The sequence below is a fragment of the Ambystoma mexicanum genome, chromosome 8 (genome assembly GCF_040938575.1).
Source record: "Ambystoma mexicanum isolate Mex_15411 chromosome 8, UKY_AmexF1_1, whole genome shotgun sequence".
NCBI lineage: Eukaryota > Metazoa > Chordata > Amphibia > Caudata > Ambystomatidae > Ambystoma > Ambystoma mexicanum.
Genome location: NC_090929.1, coordinates 977,567,654 through 977,592,605, shown reverse-complemented (window position 1 = coordinate 977,592,605; position 24,952 = coordinate 977,567,654).

Genomic DNA, 24,952 nt, shown 5'->3' with positions numbered 1-24,952 from the left:
GTAGACTCCTTTCGCCTTGGGTTGCCCCTTCGGCTGGGGCGGCGTATTGGACTTGGCCAATGCCGCCCGTGCTTGAGACCGTGTGTAGGGTCGTTCGGCAGTGTCTCCTACGAGCCCTAAAGCTCTGAGATCATTACCTAATAAGACCTTTCCCGGGACGTTTCTCTGAATGCTCACTGGAATCCTGACAGCTGTACCATTTAAAGTTAGATTAACAGGGATCACGGGAAACATATGGAGGGGGCCGTCAGCCAACTTAGTGGGCATCAGAGTAGCTCTGGCAACTTCCTCTGAGTCTACCAAGGTAGAATCCACTACAGTTCGACTGCACCCACTATCCCTAAGAGCTGGAGTATCCACTCCATTGATCAGCACACTGTCTTTAAAGTAGTGCTTGGTATTATCCGGAATCCTAGCATACGCCTCTGCGACTTTAGGCTCCCAGGAACCCAGGGACACTAAAACTACCTCGGCCTCTATTCCGCTGGGAAATGAGTCCGAAGAGAAGGATGCTCCTGTAATCTCTTCTTCCTCGTAGGAGGAGAAGGCCAGATTAGCGGAGTGGACCCCCAAAGGTCTAACCTTACAACAGGGATCCCCCTTCACATGGTCAGTTGCTCCACAAGAAAAACAAGCCCCAGTGGGTCTGTTTACGTAGGGAGGCTTATTGTAACCAGAGTTCTGTTTCGGAGGCGCACCTCCACTACCCTGTGAGTTCTCTTGTGTCTTACCCTTGTTTTTCTTTTTGTGGCCCTTTTGGGAAGAAGATTTAGCAGATTCCCCACCCTCCACATCTTTGGACTTTTTCCCCTCCTCCTGCTTACCAGGATGAGTTTTGTCCTTATGGGACACTCGATGTGACACCCATAAGTCTGCTGCAATGGCCAGCTTCTTAGGATCTATCTCCTTCGAATCGGCCAAATGCTGCTCAAGCTCCGGGGAAGAAGAAGCAAAAATGTGTTCCAGCATGACAAGATTTATTATGCCGTCGAAGGTAGAAACCTTATAGCCTTCAACCCAGCCAGTTAAGTTTTTCAAAGATTCAGCGACATAAGATACCCAAGTACCACCTTCCTTTTTCTTATACTCTCGAAAACGCTTTAAATATTGGGCCGGAGTCTTCCCAAACTTTAAAATGAGAGTCTGCTTTAACATTGCGAAATCAGCCCGCTCAGCCTTCGACATTTCCATAATGGCACTACAGCCAGAATGGGGCAGTCTACTGAGCAACCATGCAATCTTATCAGCATTGTCAACTTCCTGGACCTCGCATGCATACTCAAACGCATTCAGCCAGTCCATAATGTCATTCCTCTCTTCATACACACTGAGCAGATCTTTTGGAAACCGTGGATGAGAGGAGGCCCCAGACCCATGTCCAGGACCCTTGGATCCATTTGCAACCTGAAGCTTGGCCAGTTCCAACTGGTGATCCCTGTCTTTTTGTTTTTCTGCCTGTTCGATTTTTAGTTTGGCTATGCTGAATTCAAGCTCCTGCTGCCTAAACCGCAGCTCTTGCTTCTTGAATTCAAGCATAGCCTCCCCATCAGCACTGGCAGAGGAAACATTAGACAGCTCGTCCTCCCTGTCCTCGTGGTCGCGGTGGAACAGTGCGGCGGCAGAACCGTCGGTTCTACCAGTGAGAGCAGCCCCACCACCTTCCGCACTGTCCTCCGAAGTAATAGCGTCAAGCTGCGCTTCTTGCCACGCCACGATTCTTTGGATCATTTCCAATTTCGTGCCTTGAGAGGAAACACCTCTCTCCGCACACATCTTTTTCAGCGTTTCTGATTTGGAAGCATTTAAAGTTAACAACGTACTTGTTTCCATACTGTTTGATAGGACTATGGCCTTTTTAAAGTTATACTATAACAATTCACTACGTGTACTGTTTGGAATAACCTGAAATGCCCTAGTTCGAGCGCAACACTGGATACCTTCAGTCGTATCCCACCGCTGTACACCAATTTGTTAAGACGGATTTCTGAACTCTGTCCTGGTGGCGCAGAAGTTCAGAAGGCCAACCCAATTACTTGGAACAGGGTAACCTCTGGACAAGCCAGACCAATCAAGGTAGCGATCGCGGCGGTCAAGACTAGGTCTCAAGAGGGGTGAGGGTGACTGAAAGCCCGCAGTGAGCACACAAAGCAAGAGCGCTGACAAACTACTCCAAACAGTTGTTATATCAAAAATAGATACACATTTATTTTAAGGCCTTTAAAACAATGACCGTAGCGAGAAAATCACAATATCACAATATTAAACCAACACATACCATATCAACACAATATATATACAAATACACAGTCGCAAGCGTTTAAAGCACGAAATATGTAGTCCACCTGCCAGGGAAGGAAAACAGGCAGTGCGATAATGCTTTCGACTCAGTTCGCCTTCATAGGCACCTAACTAGATGGAAGTCCGAGCCCTGCGAAGAGTGGAGCCTTGTGCTCAAAGTACCTGCCACGCCGGTGCCGACGGGCACAAGGGGAAGCTCTTTGGAGGAAGTCAGGCGGTTCACGTTAGTGCACAGCAGAAGAAGAACAGGTTCCGCAACTCAAGCGCAGCCTCCACAGCGGGCAGAAGCAGAGCGCGAGCGCGGCAAAAGGGTGCTGTTTTTACACAGCAGGGAAAAGCAATGGGATACTGCAGGAGGGCGACCAGATCCTAGATATACTACTCACCGGTCCCTGAAGCAAGCAGACCCAGGCTTCTCCACGATAGTTTCAGCAGCTGGCAGGTTCAGAAGAGCAGGGAACGCTTTGTAGTCGTGTAGAGCAAAAAGACGTCCCAATCGACGAAACCGGCACAGTTTTGTTGCCGCACAGGACAACGGAGCGGCCGTGTGTATTCGAGCCAAATGAACACTCCTCCCTTCAGACCTGGGGACGCCAAGCGTACGAAGCGTGGGAGAGGGACAAGGACTCGCAATACAACACAACCTGGCGGCGGTTGCAGAGCCAAACTCCTTGGTAAGCTGGTCAGTCAACTGGATGGCCCAGAGACACTTCCGAAGGCTTACTTGGCAGGAGATGGTTGAAGATGCCGGGAATAGCTGTTCCTGCTATTCCAAAGGTCGAAGCACCAGTACAGGCCTTCTGGTTCGATCAAAGGAGGACAGGGGCTCTCCGGACGACAGCAGTGCAAAGGAGGATTCCTTCAGCGGGTCACCAGCGATTCCTCGGTCCAGCCTCGTAGTTGCAGGATACTTGGCTCCTGTATTCCTTCGTTCGTGAGAACTCAGGAGATCGACATGGTAGTGGTGTTTCCAGCCCCCTCTTATCCACGGTTCCCTTCGCGCCAAAACGAAGGGGAGCCAATGGGAGATCCGCTCATCAAAACACATACCATACGTGGACCAATCACGGACCACGGTGGTCCCAGGCATTCACACCACCCTAGACTCTCTGGCACCCAGGATGTGTATTGGGACCAGACATCCCAGCCCACACCCTGGAGGCACACAAACGCCATGTAGAAGCCCGCGAAAGCAACCACGTTTCGCGGGAAAGTACATGCCCAAATAAGGAAAGCCCCGGGTCGCCGGACCTGGGGAAGGTGAAGGGAGCAAGACGGACAGTGGACAGGACAAAGGAGCCTCGCGGCCTGGCCATTTTGGGAGCCAGGCCACCATTTTGGGTTCAGTGCAAAAACGTGCTCAGAACGCCAAAAGGAGCTCAAAATAAACAAAACGATCGCTGCCACCATTCCAGTCCCTGAATGGCTTGCACCGATCAAATACCATCCTAAAAGAGTATCTAGGGCCTGTAGAAGGCTAGAGACCCAAGAGAGCTGTAACTTAGCTTACAGTGCCCTCTTGTGTCGTGTTGCACTAAAGCTGCGACACGATAAAAGAAACTACGGGAAACCACGTTCCCCGGTACTGACTGTCTTAAGGGCATGTCAGTTTCCCCGTAAGAAAGGAGCGAAAGCCCAGAGAAGTGCGGCAGAAGGCTGTACTTCTCTGGCAAAGTCAAGAACAAGGTTAAAAACAATAGCAAAAAGTTTAGGGGTTGCCACATGGAAGGAAAATTCCCTACAATTACGAAATCTTTCCTAACACCACTGCGCTGGTGGCTGATGATTAGGTGACTGATCTATTATTCTTTGTCAAACCTTAAATATATATATATATTCTTACTATACACTGACCTGGTTCCTAGCTCATTGATGGTAAATAGGGTATTTGCTGAATGGTACTATATAGGTTGGAGGCCTCACTAAAGTTGAATCTGCAAAGCGCTTTGTTGTGCGGTACCTGGCCTGAGGGGGGGAAGGAACTCCCTGAGTTGATAGTGACCATCCAATAAATAGTGACAGTATAACCAATACAGAGTCTCATCAAACTTGTATCAGTAATTATGATAGCAGCAAAGAGCAGAAAAAATACCAAGGGATTCATCATACTCGTTTTAATATCTGTAAAAGCAGCAGATTGCATAATGAACACATATAGACTAGTCCTACTCATCTCAGTAATTGTGACAGCAGCAAAGGGTGTAAAGAATATCAAGGGGCTCATCATACTCGTCCCAGAAATGGTGAAAACAGCAGAATATATAACAAATACTGAGAGATTCCTCACACTTGTCCCAATGGTTATGCAAGCAGTACATCTAGTGAAGAAAGTCAAAAGACTGGTAATACTTGTCTCAGTGGTTAGGAAGACTAAGACATAACTAAAGAGATGAACTACATGTTGGTTCCCATAAGTGGAAATACTTACAAGCTAACCAAGTGGTAAAAGGAGCCGGGAACACTGGTCTCCAAGGAATGGAAGAGCTTTTGATACAAAGGAAATCCAGTGAAGCAGAGGCCCAGACCCTCGAGCGGGAAAACAAAGACTGTAAATAAATCAAGACAGTGGATAACTGAGATAAGGTGGAAGAGTCCCCTGGAGGAATTACAGGAACTGAATATCTACATCACAAGGAACTACCTCAAGATAAACTATTAAGGCTAAGAAGGACTTCCAGGAGAAGGGAGTCCTTCTCATGGAGTCCCTTTTTGTTTTGTTGGTTAATAATACCCTTAGTGGTATGGTCAGCATATAGAGTAGTTTTTGAATGGAGGACAGACTATTTTTAGTTGGACTGCCTCACTGACAATGAGCACCCTAGTTAGCTTTCTGTTAGGTAGGAAAAACAGGAGGTGCCTGACGGCACACATACACAAATTAGAAAAAAACACTTACACATCTTACAACATACAAGGGGTAGCTTTAAAGTAGTGCATTCAGTAATATTACATGCATAAATACATGATGGCTTGGGTACATTAGATTTGTTGAAAAAAAGTGAAGATATTGCATTTTTTCCTTTTGCATCTCATTACACCAAGTCTAATTTAATTCAGGGCAAACTTTTGCACTATGTTATCTGAACAAACATCATAAATGATACATGGAGGTGTGGCCTCTGCATAAAATCTCCTTAATTATGGTAAAATATAATGTTGACTTGTAGTTTTGGAAGAGTGGGGATTAACTAAAATAAATGTTACTGTTGTTCTCCACTGTGTGATTGTTCAGGGAATAACTCTACATTTCCCAGCAGTGGTAACCAATCAATCTTGGGATTTAAACTTTGGAAAGGCAAATGGACAAATGTCAATAATAAAAGCCACCTAGAAACATCCCTGCACAAAGACCTCTGGTGCTTCTGTCATGTACTAATCAACAGCTCGGGTTATGCATCTGCCTCCCCCTCTTCTCTCTGCGACCCTCACTCCCTTTCCCCATGTTTCCAGAACCATGGACCAAGAGGTTGCCAAAAGAGCAGACGTATGCTATGCATGATCACTTTGCATTGCATTACAGAGCATGCATGGGAAGAATATTGGCAGTTACCACATACCAATGGAAATCTGCAGCATCATGCATGCATTAATGACACACAGTGTTTACCACATCCATCAGAAAGTGTACACCAAGGCCTAGAAGCAGTGTTGGCCTGCAAATTAAAAGTGGCCATAATTTATTTTTTCGAAGTGGCCCATGTTACACCATGCAAGTGTATGTAGTGCACAAGCCAAAGCCCTACAAGTGATATTTGGTGGATCTCCATCCAATAAAACCTGAAAATAATAGTTTAAATAGGCGACTTGAAAGCACATTTGTCCCTTTATAGGGATTAACATGTAGTTAATCATAAAAAACATGGACATAAAATATTTGTCAAGAGTGTGGAGTAACATACTGGAAGTTTCAAAATAAATCCTTTGCTTCAATGGGATGTGGGATGATGTGTAGATATAGGAGCGGTTGGTGGGCTGTCTAGGGGGGAGGGTAAGAGTGGCAGAAAACAAGGGTACCCCCACTAAGGAGGTCAATTTTACAGAGTCCAACAGGGAACCAATAGAAGCATTAACAGTAGGGTGAAGTGGGGAAACCACACATTCTTTTATCAGGAGTGTTTGATGGGGGTGTGGCCAGGTGCCCTACGAATGGGAGCATAGAAAGGAGCTCCTGCTCCAATATAGCTATTAAACCCCAGAGGGTCAGCAAAAGTTATTTTTTTCACTCCAGCTTTCCTCATGATTGATGGGGAGTCAGGCTCTTTGAACTTTTTTGTCTAACTCTTTGCGTGATGGTCATGCGGACATCCGGCAGGCTTGGCGCAGCAGTGTCTAGTTAATCATCATGCCGTATTTCCTGTCAGAGAAGTCGGATCGCGTTTGACGTTCGACGCAGTATACAATATCCTCGGGGTAAGGCTTTTCAGCAGAATACTGGCAAACCTCTATAAAGCCTTTATTCTACACAGTGGCCCTCATTACGACCCTGGCGGAATTCGGAAAACGATGGCGGAAATGCAATACCGCCATCGAATAGCGCTCGGTGCGACTATGACCCGTCACCGCAAAGTACGATGCCATTAGCGACACCGTAGTGAACGCCAACGCTAACTGCACCAAGCACGCGCGCGCGCGCCATGCCAAACCGTAAACACCACCATGGCGCAACGGTACGCCAATTCCGACCCCAGCGGACATGTACCTAACGCCATCAAGCATGGCGGAATGCACCATACCGCCATGGTGAGAAGTACGGAATCGCGAATCAACCGTAAACGGCCCCACTGACTGCCCGTACACCGCTCCCTGCCCACAAAGTACAACTCCCCGTAGGTGCAACGAAGCCACAATGCAACCAGTGAAATGCACAAGTCACCCATGCATGCCAACGAACAAATGGACCCCAAGAGGGGCCAATGGGAGCTGCAGGGCACAGATGGCACGAATACAGACGCCATCCCAATGGACATGACCACAGTCCCCCACCAAGAAACGCACGCAAACACAGGCACCTGTGACCAGCAATATTCCGAAAATCACAACATTCCACCAGTCCACCTGGCTGACCGGCATCTGTCACACAAAACCCAATCCCCCGCCCCTGAGCATGACAACATTCAAACTGTCATATTGGCAGCCCCCATCCCTGACCTCACGGGCTTCGTAGGCAAACGCGCCCAGTACAGGACCACGCAACAAAACTCCGAAGCTGGAACCCAATGCAGATCCCCTCACAATACATCGCTCCCCAAATAGGAATATGCCACATCACTTGCGAAGAAGAACGCTACACGGCCCATATCAGAATAGAATTTTAATGCACATCAATATCACCAAGCCCATACAGCCATCAGGCCATGAACTCCAAAACACATTTCACCATTGTGGGCTGCATCCGCAAGAAATGACCAGCCACTACTCGTGTGACGCCCTGTTCCCTCATGGTACACAGAGCCACATACACGTACGAAAAGGCAACATGGAAGCGCACAGAACCGCAGGGCCGTCCCAATGGGGAGGCACTAGTCCAGCTGAAAGGCCGAAATGTTGCTCCGAGCCACCAGTACTGCGTAAGGGCATGTGGCCCATTGGCGATCGTCCCATAAGATCGTAATGCTGCTCCACTGATTAACACGAAGCAGCAGGTGTCGGGAGTAAAATCCATCTGCAGGAGTGGCATACAGATGGCAGTGGCAAAAGGGGAGGAGATACCTGTCAACCGAAAGAAAAGAAACAGAATAGAATGGCCATCAGAACTACATTCGAACAACTCACATCAATGATCACACTAGATCCACAGCCATATGCATGCAAGCCCACTCCAAAGGATCGTCACCACACCAAAACCACTTGCGAATCATAACTATCTATATCGAGGTGAAAACACCATCACAAACGAGTGTACCTGTGCATGCGCCTGTGAAAACAGAATCCTTCAGATGGGATTGGTAACGTGCATGGACACAAGTGTCTGAAGGCGCGTCGAGACAGGGAGGGCTCAACAAGGCCAGATAGACGATGGTCCCACTATGGCAGCCCTGCATCACATAGCGCAGGGGGGGCGGACAGATCCCAAGAAGCCCTGTACATGGCAAACACTGTATCAAATCACCTGCCCATGCATCCATTCATCATTCCCTCATCCCGTAATGAAAACGCCTGAATATTTACTCACATAACATTAGAAATATCCATTGAGTCTGTGCGTTATGCAGCCTGCAAAATCCACAGTGCCCCAGCACGTAATTCCAGTCTAGTGAAGTAACATGTATTTGGGAACGTCCTGCCTTATCGTCCACTACGCAATTGCGCATCCCATACTATTCATATCAATCATAGCATTCTCGCCATGGCCCCTGTCCCAAGGACATTGAACAATAGAACGTTATATTTGCAGTCAGACCTGTGGGCATCTCCTCGCCGCTAGCTGAAAACCGAAAGCGCCGCCCTTCGAATTCCTCATTTGCAACATCACGTCGAAGAGGCATCTGTGGCCGTTTGAAAACACTAATTAATCCATCGAGTGCGGCTGTGTGTGAAAATGGCAACTGCCTTCACCCACGAATGGGACGCCCCGCCCGTCGTTGCAACTCGGTACAGTGATGAATGAGGGCCCACCGTTACTCGAGTACTACGTTCCACTGACCCTTCACAACTCTGTTCGCGACTGCACAGATAGTATGTGAAACAATGGGACCACAACAGAATGTACATATCAACCAATGTTACACGGCCATCGGGTACAAATACAAGATTGCAATAGCAAGATGCCATTCCACGAATTGCAGCGTTGTGCGCGGGACGTGCTCGGCCGAAGGGGAGAGCAGTTTGCACAGGTGGAATGAATCACCACAGGTGGAGGCCATTCAGCCTGGAAACACATAAATTGCACACCCAGTCTCCTCCCACACCCACTCCGAAATGCTACCGGCAGGACTCGCGATGTTGGCCCTGGGGGACCTGATAGCACTGCAAGTACTCCAACTCCAAGAAGAAGACGAACACCAACTACAACCGGCCGCACGGAGGAGACGCAGGAGGAGGAGGAGGCCAAGGCAGGGCCAGCAAGGGCCGCCAGCACAGCCACTACCACCACGCAGGCAGCCCGCAATCCCACGCCTCCAAGCACATCCGTTCAACCTCACTGATGAGCAGATCCACACCCTCTACCGTCTGGACCGGGACACCATAACCGCCATTGTGGACATGACACAGGCTGACCTTGTCAGCATGATAGATAGCCCAACCGCCATCCCACCCCTACTGAAGGTGGTGTCTGTACTCCACTTCCAGGCCACAGGCACCTACCAGCACACAGTCGGACAGTTGCATGGCATTTCTCAGCCACTGTTCTCACGGACACTATTGCAAGTGCTCGATGCCCTCCTGCAGCACGCAGACGACTACATCTCTCTACCACGCTCGGAGCAGGAAATTACCAACACAAAAGTGGGATTCCATGCACTTGGCGGCATACCGGGTTGCATTGGTGCCATCGACTGCACCCATGTTGAATTGGTCGTCCCACATGCCATGGAGGCCCAGTACCGCAACCGAAAACAATTTCATTCCCTGAATGTACAAATGGTGTGTGACTCCAACAGGATCATTACTCATTGTTGTGCCCGATTCCCTGGATCAACCCATGATTCTATGGTCTTGAGGAACTCTACAATACCACGCTACATGGAGCGACACGCAGGGAACAGATCCTGGCTACTCGGTGAGTCTCATTACATGCATGATAATGTGGGGTATGTGATTCGGCAATGACCTGGCAGGAAGGGGGGGGGGGGTGTGCGTACGTAGCAATGGCATTCCACATCATACGTTTCTCGTCCACATACAGGTGATGCTGGATATCCACTGAAGAGATGGCTCCTCACACCAGTCCGGAACCCACGGGACCAGCATGAGGAGGACTACAACCATGCCCACTCACGTACCCGTGTAGTCAATGAACAGGCATTCGGCCTACTGAAGGGTCGTTTCCGCTGCCTCAGCAGGTCTGGCGGGGCACTCCTGTACCGCCATGAGAAGGTTGCAAAGATGGTGATGGCATGTGTCATGCTCCACAACATGTGCGTACGTAGAAATGTGCCCATGCCCCCTGACGCAGAACTGCAAGCACCTGAAGATGGTCATGATGAGGGTGGGGATGTGGCAGCACCTCAAGGAGTCTGCGAGGCACCGGAGGCCCGTGACATTCGTCAGCATCTCATTGATGCATGCTTCTAGCACTCACGCCTGGTGGCTGATACATGGACACGGGATGCGTGGCACTGTGTGTGTCTGGTACATGCACAATATGGACTGTACGCCTATAATGGCCTAGTACACAAAGATCAATGTCCACACATCTCATTGGTTGATCGTGCACTTTTTATGGCATATGTGATATCATGTTGTACACCCTATCGACCCGCCACCCAAGTGAGCCCAACACACCCCCTCCACCCTCCCACCTCCCCCCCGAACACCAGTGTCCAAAGATGCTCATCGTCCGTGGGCAGTCGCTATTGCAAGCCCCCTCTGCGGGTATCAGGGGCACCCCTGCCTGTGGAGCGCAGGTTCCTCCCAGATCTACGTTGGGGGCTGCCCTGGACGGAACTTGCAACGGATGATGTCTCTGCCTGCTCACGTCCATGCATGTCCCTAAGGGTTTGCGAGAGCTCAGTGAGCACACGGCGCACTGCGGCAAGTTCACCACATACGTCTTTGGACGTCGCATGCAGTTCCCCCCTCAGGCTCTCGGTGCTTCTCTCCATTTGGACTCTCAGGCTCTCGGTGCTACTCTCCATTTGTGCCCTTAGTGTCTCTGTGCCACTCTCCATTTGTGCCCTAAGTGTCTCAGTTGATGTTTCTATGTCTGCCTTAGTGCCCCCACATTCATCGGCATGGTCCTTGAGGAGCGTGGCCAGTTGCTGCTGTTGCACGATTAACTGGTCGAGGGACTGTTGCCTCTGCTGGGCCATGGCCATTTGCGGGGGTGTCACAGAGGGGCTGTTGTCCTCATGTTGCCCTGCCACAGGGCTTGTGGGGGATGGCCAGTCGTCGTCTTGTGGGTGCCCCTGCGTGGTATCCTCATGTGGTACGGGATGGAACAGACAGGGGGATTGGGACAGGTCATGGATGGATCTGACTTCGACATCCCCGTCTTCTGTGTCGGAGCATGCTGCCATCAATGGGGTGTCACCTATGGTGCTGCTGCCACCGGAGGCAGTGCCTTCTGTGGCATCCGTTGGGGGGACCTGTGGTGGTGGTGTTGTGGCCATGCTGGCTGCTGGGGTGCCTGTTGATGTTCCCTCCTGTGTGCTGCCACCTGATTTGTGCTGCTGCCGTGTCTTGATGCGTGCAGCTGAGGTGGAGGGTCTTTGGCCGTCGGTCTTGGCCCTCTTTGCAGGTGTGCTGGTAGGGGTGTCCTGCAGCTCGTCGTTTGGATCGGACCCTGTGGTGGAGTAAAGGAGGGCGAGGGTTATTGGTGGGTCTGTGGGAATTGGAATGGCAATGTATCACATGCATTGGGGTGGTACCTGAGGGTGATTTGGGTCGGGGCCTTGGAGGTGCTTCCATTTGTGTGTGGAGTGAGGGTGCAGTTGTTTGGCAGCCTGCAGTTAGGGTGTGCCTGCTGCACGTGTAGTGCGTGTTTTAGGGGTTTTTAATTATTTATGTATTTATTGTGGGTTTTAACGTGCGCTATCAGGCCAATGTGTGTGGACGTTCTCCTGGACATGTGTTTCTGTTGCACTATGGGGACACATGGTGCTTCGAATGGATGGACTTTGTGGATTTAGCATTGTTTCATTAGGCCCACCTACCTGAATCTTCGGATGTCTGCACTCCTTTCTCCATCCCTCCGACTCCCTCTATGCTCTCCATTCCGATGGTGGAGGCACAGATTTCTTCCCAGGGGGTCAGCTTGATTGGTGATTCCGACCCTCCCCCGGTGGCTGTGGCAATGTTGCGGTTGGCAGAGAGTATGCTGCGGACGCGTATCCGCAGGTCGTCCCATCGCTTGCGGCATTGCTGTGGGGTGCGGTCCCCACCGCACTTACCCGCTGTGCCACCAGAGCCCATATGGCCTTCTTGTTTGCGAGTGCCGTCCTGGTCATTTGCGTGGAGAAGACGACGGCAGCATTCTCCTGGAGGGTCTCTGTTAGCACGGTGAGTTCCTCACGGGAGAAGTGGACCTGCCGCTTGCGGTCGCACGCTTTCTTCGCTACTTTTCCCATTTTTCTTGGTTTCGCTAGGGTGGATGACGGGTTGGGTTGTGTCTCAGGGTGGTGATTTTAGTGGTTGTGTGGTTTTAGTGGTTTTATAGGTGTACGGCGGGTTGTTTCCCGTTCCGGGCCCGTGTTTTATCTTCCGTTTCCGTATATTTCCGGTCACCGTACTTTACGGTAGGCGCACACTGCGGTGTCCGCTGTGATGGGTGGCGGTATTGCACCTAGGGCGCCGTACGGCGGCGGTGTGGGCCGTTTTGGGGTCATTTCCGCCATCGCGGACTTTGCACTTCCGCCATGCCGTGGTGCTCGTGCCCGATGGGTCGGAATGGGCCGCACTTTGCTCCTTCTTGCAATGGCGGAAACGCTATTTACGCTGTGGCGGTCCGGTCAGTCACTTTCCGCCAGGGTCGTAATGAGGGCCAGTGTGTTTCCAAATATCTTAATACGCCATTCAAATGAATGTTTAGCATATCCCTCACCTACAAAATGGTTCTCACACATGCTGCTTTCTATGGTTCTCATCCTGCCTAACCAAAATGTTCTTACGAGAACTAATTGACATTTTGTAGTGTCTGACGAAGACACGGATGCGGAAATATATATATATCGTATAACTATTTATTAACATATTTAAGTAATTTAAGTAGGTAATGTGAGCTTCCCTCTCCAGCTCTTCTCTTCCAAATGTCGCCCGTTCTTCTCTCTGTCATGCGCCTTGTTCTCTTCCTTCTCCCTTCCACACTGTGTCTTTGTGTTTCATGACACAGTGTGCGACATATGCTAAACATCCCCTTTCTTTCACAAGACTACTCCGTCCACTCTAATGAGTGTACTCATTCAGGTAGCCTGGTCACCGATAACTTCTTCCATAACTTCTTCCATACCTTGATGTAGAAGAAGCCATATCTGCTGTATCAGACAAAGAATCTCCACCATATAAAATTCTCTCCTTCCTCTCATCAGAAACTCTCTCCTTCCTCTCATCCGATCTTACCCTCATAACTATTCCAAGTTCCACACTCTCCTATCTTTTGTCCTTAAAGCATGCCTGAATACCTCTATTACCTTGCTTGGTTTTGACGATTGACAACCATCACCTCTCAACACCTATGGTACTCAGATCCTGACCCAACTCCCTACTTTCGCAGGAGAACACCTCACAAAACTCCTGTTATCACACAAATCATTGTTCTTCAGTTGTTTACATCTGATCATTTCTTTCACACCATCAAAACTTGCATCCATGCCAGCTACCTCACATATCCAACCTGGAAATAGCTTAATAACTCCCTTCCTTCCTCTGATATTTTCAAAAGGTGAGAATCCAGTGGTGCTGTGTGGAGTAAAACTATGAGCAACCATCGTCTTTCTTACTACTCTCTCCAATCTCTCTCATTTGACAATGCCCACCTAATAGCTTCTTTGATTATCCTGTTATACCTTTCCACAATTCCATTGGTCTCTGTATGGTATATGGCACTGGGTTTGTGTAGAATGGCTCTTTCCTTACAATACGTCTCCATCTCTCTTGATTTAAATTGCGGTCAATGTTTCTAAGAATCACTCCTGGATGTCCTTCATGTTCACACAAATCCTCCAAGAACTCCATTACTCTTCTAGTAGTCGCATGTGGTGTCATGATTACTTCTGCCCGTCTCATCAAAACATCCACTACAACTACACAATATGTTTGACATCCTTCACTCTACACTGGCCCAATCACATCAATAGCTATTTTCTCCCATGGTTGCCCTGGAATGTCTGTGAACGCCATAGGACACTTCTCCCGCACACATACTTTATCACTCCTACAGTCTCTGACAATCTTCTCTATTTGATTGTCACATGACGGCCACCAGTAGTTGTTCCTGATTCTTCACTTGCTCTTTACTATTCGTTGATGTCCCTCATGTCCTAGTTGGACTATCTTTTCTATTAGTTCCTCAGGTGGAACCATTTTGTCTCCACTCCTGCCTTCTGCACAGATTCTTTGTTTAGTCTTCCTTCTATGAATTCATTAATTACAATTTTCCTTTGGTCATCTCTTTCAGCTGCCTCAAGCCACTCTTGTTTTGATATCAAGGGTTCCATGATTTCACAAATTCTATCTTGTTCTTCTTCATCCTTCTCATTTTCCACTCTGGTAGTCATCTGTGATAAACAATCTGTGGCATGATGTCTTACTCCTGGAATGTATAGAACTGTAAAATCAAACTCCTGCAGCCTGGATACCCATCTTCTTTTCTCCCTGATACATAATCCCTACCTTTCGCGGAAAGAACCTCAACCAAAGGTTTTTGATCTGGCTGTACTTCAAAAGTGGTACCCATATGAAGCTTCTAAATTTGTCCATAGCCTACCTTATGGCCAAGGCTTCTTTTTCTATAGCTGCATATGGCTTCTCTGGTCCTTTCAACAGTCGGGAGGCAAACGCTATTACAACCTCCTTCCCGTCTTTGATTTGTGTGAGAACAGCACCTAACATTGCTTGCATCTGTCGTAATTATCATGTGTTGGCCTCTTTGATAGTTATGTAGCATCATTGCTGTTGCTAGAGCTTTCTTTATGTAGTGAAACTCATATTCACATTGGTCATTCCACTCAAATTTTATATTTGTCTTTAATATACTTCTCAGAGCACTTGTATGATCAGAAAATCCTCTAACAAACTTGGAATAATATTCTGCCATTCCTAAAAATGTCCTAACATGTTTTTTTACAATTTGGGGTACTCATGTGCTCTATTGTGTCAAATAAATCTTTTTTGGGAGAAATCCCTTCCTTGGAAATTACGTGTCCTAGTTTTTCAATTGTGTTCCTGTTTATCTTTGACTATTCTTTGCTGAGAGTCATTCTAACATCACTGAGTTTCTTGAGAACTCTATCCAGTCTTTTGTCATGTTCCTTCTTGTCCTCAGCAAATAGCAACACATCATCTTAAAATAAAATTATACCTTCTTCTCCTTCAAATAATCTGTACATTGGGCCTTTCTAAAGGAGCACTGGTACTGTTTGCAACGCTACCGGTGCTCCTGTATACCCATTCCCATAGAGTCCTCTGGAAATCTATGGGAATGAGGACTCACAAAATTACTGGGATCTGATTTCCCAGCCGCCGGACTTGGAAAAGCCCGGTGGCACCGGGATGTCAGGCGCCAGTTATTTTTTACGTGTCCGGCGGCAACCCGCCAGTAGCACAGGCAGGGTTACCGCCAGACTCATAATGGGGCCCATTATCTGTGAAATACTGAGGCTGCAGATATGAGACCAAACAGCTTTCTTCTATATTGGAACAGGCCTTCTGGTGTTAGGAACACTGTTAGATGACTGGATGCCTTATGCAGTTTAATCTGATGGTACGCTGCATTGAGATCAAGTGTTTAAAACACTTTTGCTGGTCTCATCGTTGATATAAGCTCATGTGTAAGCTCATGTATGTTAGGTAGTGGGTGTTTTTCTGGAATCACACATTTGTTGAGTTGTCTACACAAATCCTCACCTTCCCAGTGCTTTTCCTCGCTACTACTAGCAGTTCGTTTGTTTGTTTGTTTATTTTATTTATATAGCGCACCTGACCCAGAGGTATCTGGGTGCTTTGAAATACAGTTACATGGATATAGCAATAGCAGTTTGTACATATATTCAATGGGAGTCATACAATGGTAAATACATACATCGATAATAGGTAGCTAACGAGAGGTATTTATCTACGCACATGTAACACACAGTGATTTAGTTATTGCTAAGTATCCAAGCTATAACTCTTCTCCTGAAGTGGTTGAATATTTGACTAGCCCTGATTTCTGATGGGAGGGACTTCCAAAGTTGGGAGGCTAGGACCGGGAAACTGGAACCGCCGGCTCTTTTTAAGTTAATACTAGGGACCAACAGACAGGAGGTGTCTGTAGATCTGGTGATGCGTGTGCATGATCTCCAGGTGAATTTTTCAGTGAGGCGGGTGGGCTGTGTGGTTCAGTGCTTTAAAGGTAAGGCATACAAATTTGAGTTTGATCTTTTCATTTATGGAGAGCCATTTGTGTTGTATTCTGGTTGCTGAGATGTGTTGATTTCTGGTTATATTTAATGCAGCTCTCAGAGCATTATTTTACATTACAACAAGCTTGTTGATTACTGTTTTGTTGGCGCCTAGATAAAGCCTGTTACAATAGTCCAGTTTGGAGCCTATAAGAGCTCTGGCTAGGGTAAGGCAATTATCAGAAGATAGCATGGGTCTGCAGGCTCTTATCAGTTTGCCTGTGTAGGCGGTGGCTGTGGAGGTCATGTTTACTGGTTTACTAAGGTTAGATGAGGCATCAAAGTAGAAGCCAAGCATTTTTACTCCTTTGGCGATTGAAATGTTATTCCCATCTATATTGAATAAGTTGTATTTGGGGCCAAGTTTGTTTAAGTTAGCTGGGGAGCCTACTAGTAGTAATTCTGTTTTCTCATCATTCAGGCATAGGCCATTAGTGGCCATCCATCCCTGAATGATGGTGTACATTTTGTTTACCCGAAGTACATCTGTGTTGTATGAGCCTGTCAGGGGTAGGAGTAGCTGGGTGTCATCTGCATAGTTGGTGTAGGTGACACTCAGATGATCCAATTTGTCAAACAACGGCTTTGTAAAGATACTATACAAAGTGGGCGAGACACAGGACCCTTGGGGCATGCCACAGGTGATCGGTATGGGGTCAGCTGCTGCCGTGGGGGAGAAGACTCGCATAGTCCTATTGTTTAGGAACATTGCATCCATGTGATGGCAGATTTGGCAAAGAAGTTTGCTGTTTCCAAGTGATCGCAAAGTACCTTAGGATCAACCAGATCAAGCGCTGCAGATAGGTCTGGGAGGAGCAGGATGGTAAATCTGCCTTTGTCTTTTAGGTCGTCAATCTGGCTTTTAGGTCAACAAGGGTGGTTTCAGTCCCATGTTGAGGTCTAAAACCAGATTGTCGGGATCCTAGGAGTTTGTTAGCTTAAAGGTAATCCTGTATTTGCAAATAAGCAACCTTATCCAAAATCTTTAGTAAAAATGGGACCGTAGTGATCGGTCTGTAGTTGGTTGGAATGGTGGGGTCAAGAGTTTGTTTTTTGAGTAATGGGAGTGCCCATGATTGCTTCAGGTTGCTGGGTACTAACTACACCACTGGTGAAGGAGGAGTTGATGAGTTTGGTGATGAATGGGACCAAGTCTCTAGCTGCATCCTTAATAATCTGTGCTGGACAGCTGTCGCCCTGGCAGTTAGATGGTTTCAGAGAGGCAATGATTTTTTGTACATCCGGTATAGTTACATTTGAGAATTTGAAGCCGTGAGGTAGTAGGGGCGGAGGTGTGTGGTTCTGTGCTTCCATGAGGGGTTTAGAAGCTGCTTCGTTGGTAAGTAATTTACGTTTGTCTGCTATTTTGGTCGAAAGATTGGTAATTTCATTGGTGAGCACACTTTGAATGTTAGTACACCAAAGTTTGTCTTTTAGGCAGATATCTGTGGGTGGGTTGGGAGACTCCTTTTCTTGCAGGATGGTGAAAAGTTCTTTGGTACTGGAACCTGCTTGGTTTATTCTGCTTTTGTAGGTCTCGCGTTTGGTATGAATGATCTCATTTTTATATTTGGTAGAGATGGAAACTAGATTGGTTTTATTCTCAGGGGAGGGTGATAGTTTCCAGAGAGTTTCTAGTTTTCTTATTTCTGTGCGGAGGACTTTTAGCTCAGGGGTAAACCAAGAATTCACATGTGCTATTGGTTTTCATTTGTGCATTTTGAGAGGTGCTACTGAGTCAATAGTTTTGATCATGGACGCGTTATAGGCGTCTACAAGGACATTAGGGTCACTTGTGTAAGGTAAGGCGTTAAGAGTCGGGATAACAAGGGCGAGATTGCCTCAGCCGTGATATTCTGCTTGTTTCTAGTGAGGCATGAATGTACTATGGGGCATGTTTTGTTGTAAGCTGAGGCTGTGGTGAGCTCAAACTCGATAAGGTAGTGGTCTGTCCATGTTTGGGGTGTAATGCTGTTTACTGAAATGTTGCAGTTTAAATCTGCTACCCAATCAAAGGTCCTTCCCATCTCATGAGTAGGGAGGGTAATTTATTGAGAGAAGCCATGTTCAACCATAGTGTTAGCTAAGGAGTTAGCTAGGATGTCATTAGGGTCATTGTAGCCTAGATTGAAATCTCCTAGGATAAGGGTTTGTGAGGTGGTTTTGATATTCTCAGACAGTAAGGTCGTTATATCCTCTTCGAAGGCGTTTGGAGGTCCTGGAGGTCTATAGATAAGGTAAATGGAGGTGGTACTTTTATGTGAGATTTGGAGTTTAGCTGAGAGTATTTTGCATGAAGATAGTGGCGGTGAGGGTTAAAGTCTCATGTCAAGAGTGTTCCTGAAGATGAGGGCAATGCCTCCTCCTCTGGTTGTGGGTCTGTTTGCTCTGCTGACAGATTATTTGTCCGGGATGGCTAGTAGTAGTGCGGGGCCTGCTGCTGAGTGCAGCCAGGATTCCATTACTGCTAGGAAGTCCAGGTTGTTGGATAGAACGATGTCAGCTACCTTGGTAACGTAGGCAACTAACGACCTTGCGCTAATTAAGGCTCCTTTCAGGGACGTAGTGGGATTGACTAGTTTAGTGTTGATAGATTTAGTTTGGCTAGGGGTTTCTTGATCGGCTGGCACAGTAGTGTAAAATTTGGCTTCTTCCTTTCTGGAGTGAAAAGAGTATGTGGGCTGGGGCTTCTTGGGGCGGAACGCTGTAGTATTAAGGTGTGCATGGCAAGTGTGGCTACCATTGAGTGTGCGCTGATGGTATAAGAGTAGTCTGGTACATAGTCTGGAATTTCTAGATTTGGTGCTTGGTTGGGTGGTAGGTTGATAATGAAGTTGATGGTACTTCTGTCGGTAGAGGGGTTAAGTGTCAACCCCTTATTGGTCCCCATAGCAGTTTAGGTAGAAAAGAGGTTGGTTTGATTTTGGCATCTATGATGGGGATATTTAGTGCTGGTAGGAATGGAGAGGCCTTGATTCTGTGGTCGACATTGCTAGGGGGAGCATGATAGTAATTAACTGTGGTTTGAGTGATGTTAGCCATTGGGCGATAAGTATGAGGGCAGGTAGTAGTAGATGCCGGGTAGGTGGGAAATGCATAATGCACTGACTAAATCAGAGTACGTGAGGAGTACGTGAGGAGAGAACTATGGGAGGGCTATAGTGTAGGTGAGCAAGAGTAGTGGCGGGCTGTAGTGAAGTTAGGAAGCTAGCTCTAATGAGGATAGACCTGTCCAGTAGGTGTTCACTATAGTAGTTCAATGGAAAGGTTAGTCCAGCAAGTAATTGTTAGGTTTAGAAGGTCAGAGTGTAGGCAAAGGTAGCCAGATCGCTAAGTCAATTCTAGAAAGTATGGGCTGGTCTGGGATTAGCAACGGAAAACAGATGTTGTAGCAGGGACGGGTTGGAGTCAGCATACAAACATGTCATACTAATTCAGAAAATATTCTATTCAAACATATATTTATTGGTCCAAAGCACTTCAAAAGGGCTTGGAAGGTATAATATTCAAACGTGGAATCACTATTCAGTGACACTCATTCAGGTGCTTCGATGCTCTCTATAATTCCTTGTTCTTCTAGCTTCCACAGTTCCTTCTTTGCTTCATCTCTCATTGACAACGGCACATTCCTGAGCTTCTGGGCAACTGGTTTGCTGCCTTCTCTAAGTAATATGCAATGTGTGAAGGCGCTCAAACATCCTATTTCATTTCTGAATACTCTTCCGGTATCCTTTTAGTACCTTTCTCTGATCCTTGAACTGTGAACACTGATTCTTCTGCATTTTGATCTAGCCTCACTTTTAACTGCTTCTGAAGTGTCCAACTCAAGAAGGGGAAGCTCCTTTCTTTGATACATACACGCACCCTTTTGCTATTCTTCCTTTGAAGTTGAGGGTTGCCTTAAATCAACCAATTAGGTCAATCTATACCCTTCCATAGGTTCTTGCATTTGTATCTATCTCATGTAAATACAGTACGACGTCCTTTCATCGCGGGATGTTTTTTCGCTGGGTTTTTTACCGCAATTTTTTTTTTAGAACAAACCCAGTGAATTTTTTAGGGGTGGTTAGTAAATTATATATATGGGGTGTGGGTGTTTGGGAATAAATACAAATTAGAGAAAATTGTGGGGTTTGGGAGGGAATCCCCCAAAAATAATTTATAAAAAGTTCGATGTGTTTTTTCATTAAAAAAATCATAGTAAAAAAACCTGCGAAAAAACATCCAGCAATGAAATGACATGGAACTGTAAATACTTGGGTCCAATTTCTTCCCAAACCACTTCTGGAATAAGTTTGTATTTGGCCCCAGCGTCAGCCATCTTCAGTATTGGGGTACCATTAACACGCATAACAGCCTTGGGGCTGTCTGCCTCTCCTTCTTCACTCCCCACTGCATACATGCACTCTTCTCCATCATCACTTTCTCCATCATCAATCCAGTTTGTGCTGGCATTCTTATCCCTGCAACATTTGGCTAGGTGTCCTTTTCCATTGCAGATTCTGCATTTTTTTCTGAGTGCCGGACAGGTCGGATTGTTAGCCCAATGGGAGGGGCTTTCACATCTATAGCAAGTCCTGACAGTAATTCTTCCTCTTAATCATTGTCTCCCTCATCCATGTCTGAAATCCCTGGTTGAATGTCTTCTGATTTCCCTATTGACTCCTTCCCTGTTGTCACTGTTCAATCTTCTTCTCACATTTTGATTCTCTATTACATTAACCAATTAATTACTGCTGAGTTGAGGTGTATTGATGTTTTTTTATGGATATCGCTTTCATGCTTCCTTCTAATGTCTTTATGCATTTCTCTGTGTGTTTAACTTCTTTTGCCAGCCTAAAACGATCTCTAGTTGTGGGTCGTCTTCTGCCCGTAATTTTTCTCTCATTTTGCTGCTACTGCATTCTAGCATAACTTGATCGCTGAGCCTCTCATCCAATTGATTGTTGAATTTACATGTTCTTGCTAGTTTTCTTACGGCTGTGATGTATTGTTCTACATTCTCACCGTCTTCTTGTACACGTTTTCCAAATGCATATCTTTCCAAGATAGTGCTTAGTTTTTTTTCATAGTGCTTTGTCATTTTCTTTATGGATTTTTCATATTCATTATGCCATATGTCCTGCAGCTGTGGTGGTTGTTGTTTATTTTGTTGCAGAGATCATAGACATTTTTATTTTTATGTTTTTATTTTTTACTGGAACGAGTAGGAGTGCATTGTTATGGAAGTGCCTGACTTCCTAAAATGGCTGCCCTTCACGTGACCTCATACGCACATCTACGGGTCCTTTTTTCTAATTTATTTTATAGATTTCACTGGGGCTTTTCAGTGCTTTTTTTTTGGTGGAAAGTTTTGCGCGTCGGAGACACTGCTGCTGCACTCTCACCTACAGTGATTGTTCATGCGGTCGGGCCTCCGCGGGATAGTTTTCCAGGCAGAGATTGCTGTTCTGGGGTGAGTAGGATCCTTGTCGACACTTCTGTAGTGTCTGTTGGAGACACGGACGCAGAAATATATATATATTGTATAACTATTTATTAGTGCATTTAAGTAAACACTTGTTCATAGGCGCCTTGAAACACTTGTGAATAGGCGCGTTGGTGCGTTATAAATGCCATATCATATCATATCATATAATATCATATCATAATGTAAGTAGGTAATGAAAGCTCTGCCTCTCCAGCTCTTCTCTTCCAACTGTCGCCCTTCCTTCTCTCCACCACACGCCTCATTCTCTTTCTTCTCCCTTCCACACTGTGTCATTTGGTTCCATGACAGTGTGTGCGACGTATGCTACACATTTTATGAACATTATATTTAATCTCTAGCCTTTTGTTTTTCATCCTATTCTTCAAGTTACTGGCCTCAAGGCATGAATACACAATAACAGTGTTGCGCTTTTCTTCAAGGCTTTCTGAGTAAAAGTATTTAATTTAGGTGAATCTGCAACGTAATAAGCAAGTGTGGGTGCCCCTCAGGATACTTAAAGGAAATACTTCCTGAACGGATTAGAATTTCAGTGTGGTCTTACAAAAAGCTTTGTCTAAAATACCTACCAACAAAGAATCTTCAGTGCAAGTAACAACCATATTAAAAAGGTCAAAAAGTGACTTCCTCCTCCTGCTCAAACTTTATTGGAGGCTAATATGGAATCTATTTTGCTGGTAATTAGAGCACTTAAACTTTTATGGAATCCATGAATGCTAAGCTCTAACAGATGGATGAATGCAGGGCCAACTTTGAAAGAAGAATAGAGGAAGTTGAAAGAAGAATCCGCACTACCAAGGATCTTGCCAAATGAGTTGCCAATATGGAAGAACCAATTCCTACACTACAAAAACAAAATGAAGACTTGGAAAATAGAAATCGCAGAAACAACCTCTGCGTCTTTGGTATTCTGGAAGGAATTGAAGGAGAAGATGTTGCCCTTTTCCTGAACAAAACCTTACCTAAAATCCTAACTATACACTCATGCATTGTCCTTAATATCCAAAGGGCACACAGAATTGGCCCAAGTGAGCAGATTCTTTGATGAAAAATGCACCAAGAACAATAATCTTTCTCCTGATTGAATATATGCAACTTTAGTTGATCTTACAAACGGCTAAAGGAATGGGCCATGTGGTAGGGAATGGACACTGTATCTTCATCTCACAGGATGTTTCTAAAATGACAGTGCAAAGGAGGTATGTAGTAATATATATAGCGCTTTATAATATTATAGCGCTTTAGGATATATAGCGCTTCAATAAATGTGATGGCATTTTGTTGCCAGCAATAATGTGGCATACACATATAGTTATTTTATGTTGCCAGTATAACATGTGAATATGTTGCTGGTGGCATGCAAGGTATAGAATTCATAATGCAGTAAAAGCCCAATCTAAAACAGCAGAGAGTAAAAGTGCATCCATTTTTTTTCCTCTCTTGAATACCCCATGCATAGAATACTACATTATTGAACATTATTTATATAACTGACTGATTTAATTAAAAATTACTAATCACTAATGCTAACTCATTAACATTATAATGTAGTCCAATGTACAAATTGAGGTGTAAATACCTATTCTGAAATTCGTTTTTCAAATGTGCAATGGCATTCTTTTTTCTTCTTTCTCTTTCTGTGTTTGCAGAAAGCAGAAAGTATGCGCGAAAGGAAATCATAATTGAAACAGTTGCTCAGTGAGCAAAGATCCCATTGTGTAAAAGTGAAGGGTGATGCTGACTCTTAACCTGATTGGAGGAAAGTGTCTGCAGATATATCACTTAGGCAAAGTGGGTAGGTGTAGAGCTCTGCTAAGGGGAAAACTGACAGGGAGAAGTTAGTTTGTGTTGGCTGGGCTCTGAAGAGAGAAGTTTTTTGGTGTCACTAAGCACTGGCTTGGAAGTTTTGCCGTGCATCCCAGACACCAACATTACAGGGACGGTTCATGCTGACTTGGACTGTTCTTTTGAGGGGAGCAAGGACAAGGTCGTGTGGGAGAGAGCCACAAATATTTCTGGTAAGCAGACACAGTTTAAGTGAGGTTACTGTGTGCTGTTGTACGAATGAGTGATCTACAAATGTCATGTAGGTAGAATAGCAAATGAAATCCCCTGCATTTTAATTTGTCATGTTCATAATGCTAAAAAGTAATGCCTATTTTTAAAAAGGTCTATTTGCTCTGTATCTGTTGTTTTCTTTCTCTTCTTCTTTTATACAGATAATGGTGAAATGCACATTGTAAGATTTTTATTGTGAATTGTATTTGTTTTCAATACAAACAAGATATACAAGCAGATTGTGTAGATTTTTTTTTATTGCATTGGGGATTGCGTACGTGGACACGGGGGAGATTCAGTTTCTTTGGTAATACATTTGTCAATTTGCCCATGTAGATAGAATAACAAACAGAATAAGCAGTAATAAAATAAGTGTGTGTGTGGGTTTCCTCCTTGCATGTTGTTTGAGGGATTCTGATATAATATATAGATTACTGGTGGTCTATGAACCAGTAATGATGCCTACGGCACATAGGTCACTGGTGTAGATAAACCTGTGATACCGGCCACAGGCTGTAGGTGGCACTCTATATAAAAGTGATGGGTCCCCTTATGTGTATATGTCCAAGGCCCTCCATAGATCACTAGGAGGTATTCTAATAGAAGGAAGGTTTTGTTTATGATGGGGTTATAATATAGGGAAGGAAACTATGCTCACCACTAAATGACCTATCACCACAAAATACCACCAGTAGTGCATATTACTAGATTTGCCAATATAATATAACAAGGTATGGTCACTAGAATTATTTGAGGCCAAACCCAATCTAAATGCAAGGATAAGTTATTATCAAACTACCACTCATCTTTTGGCGGTAAGAAAATACAGCCAGACCCCAAATTTACACAA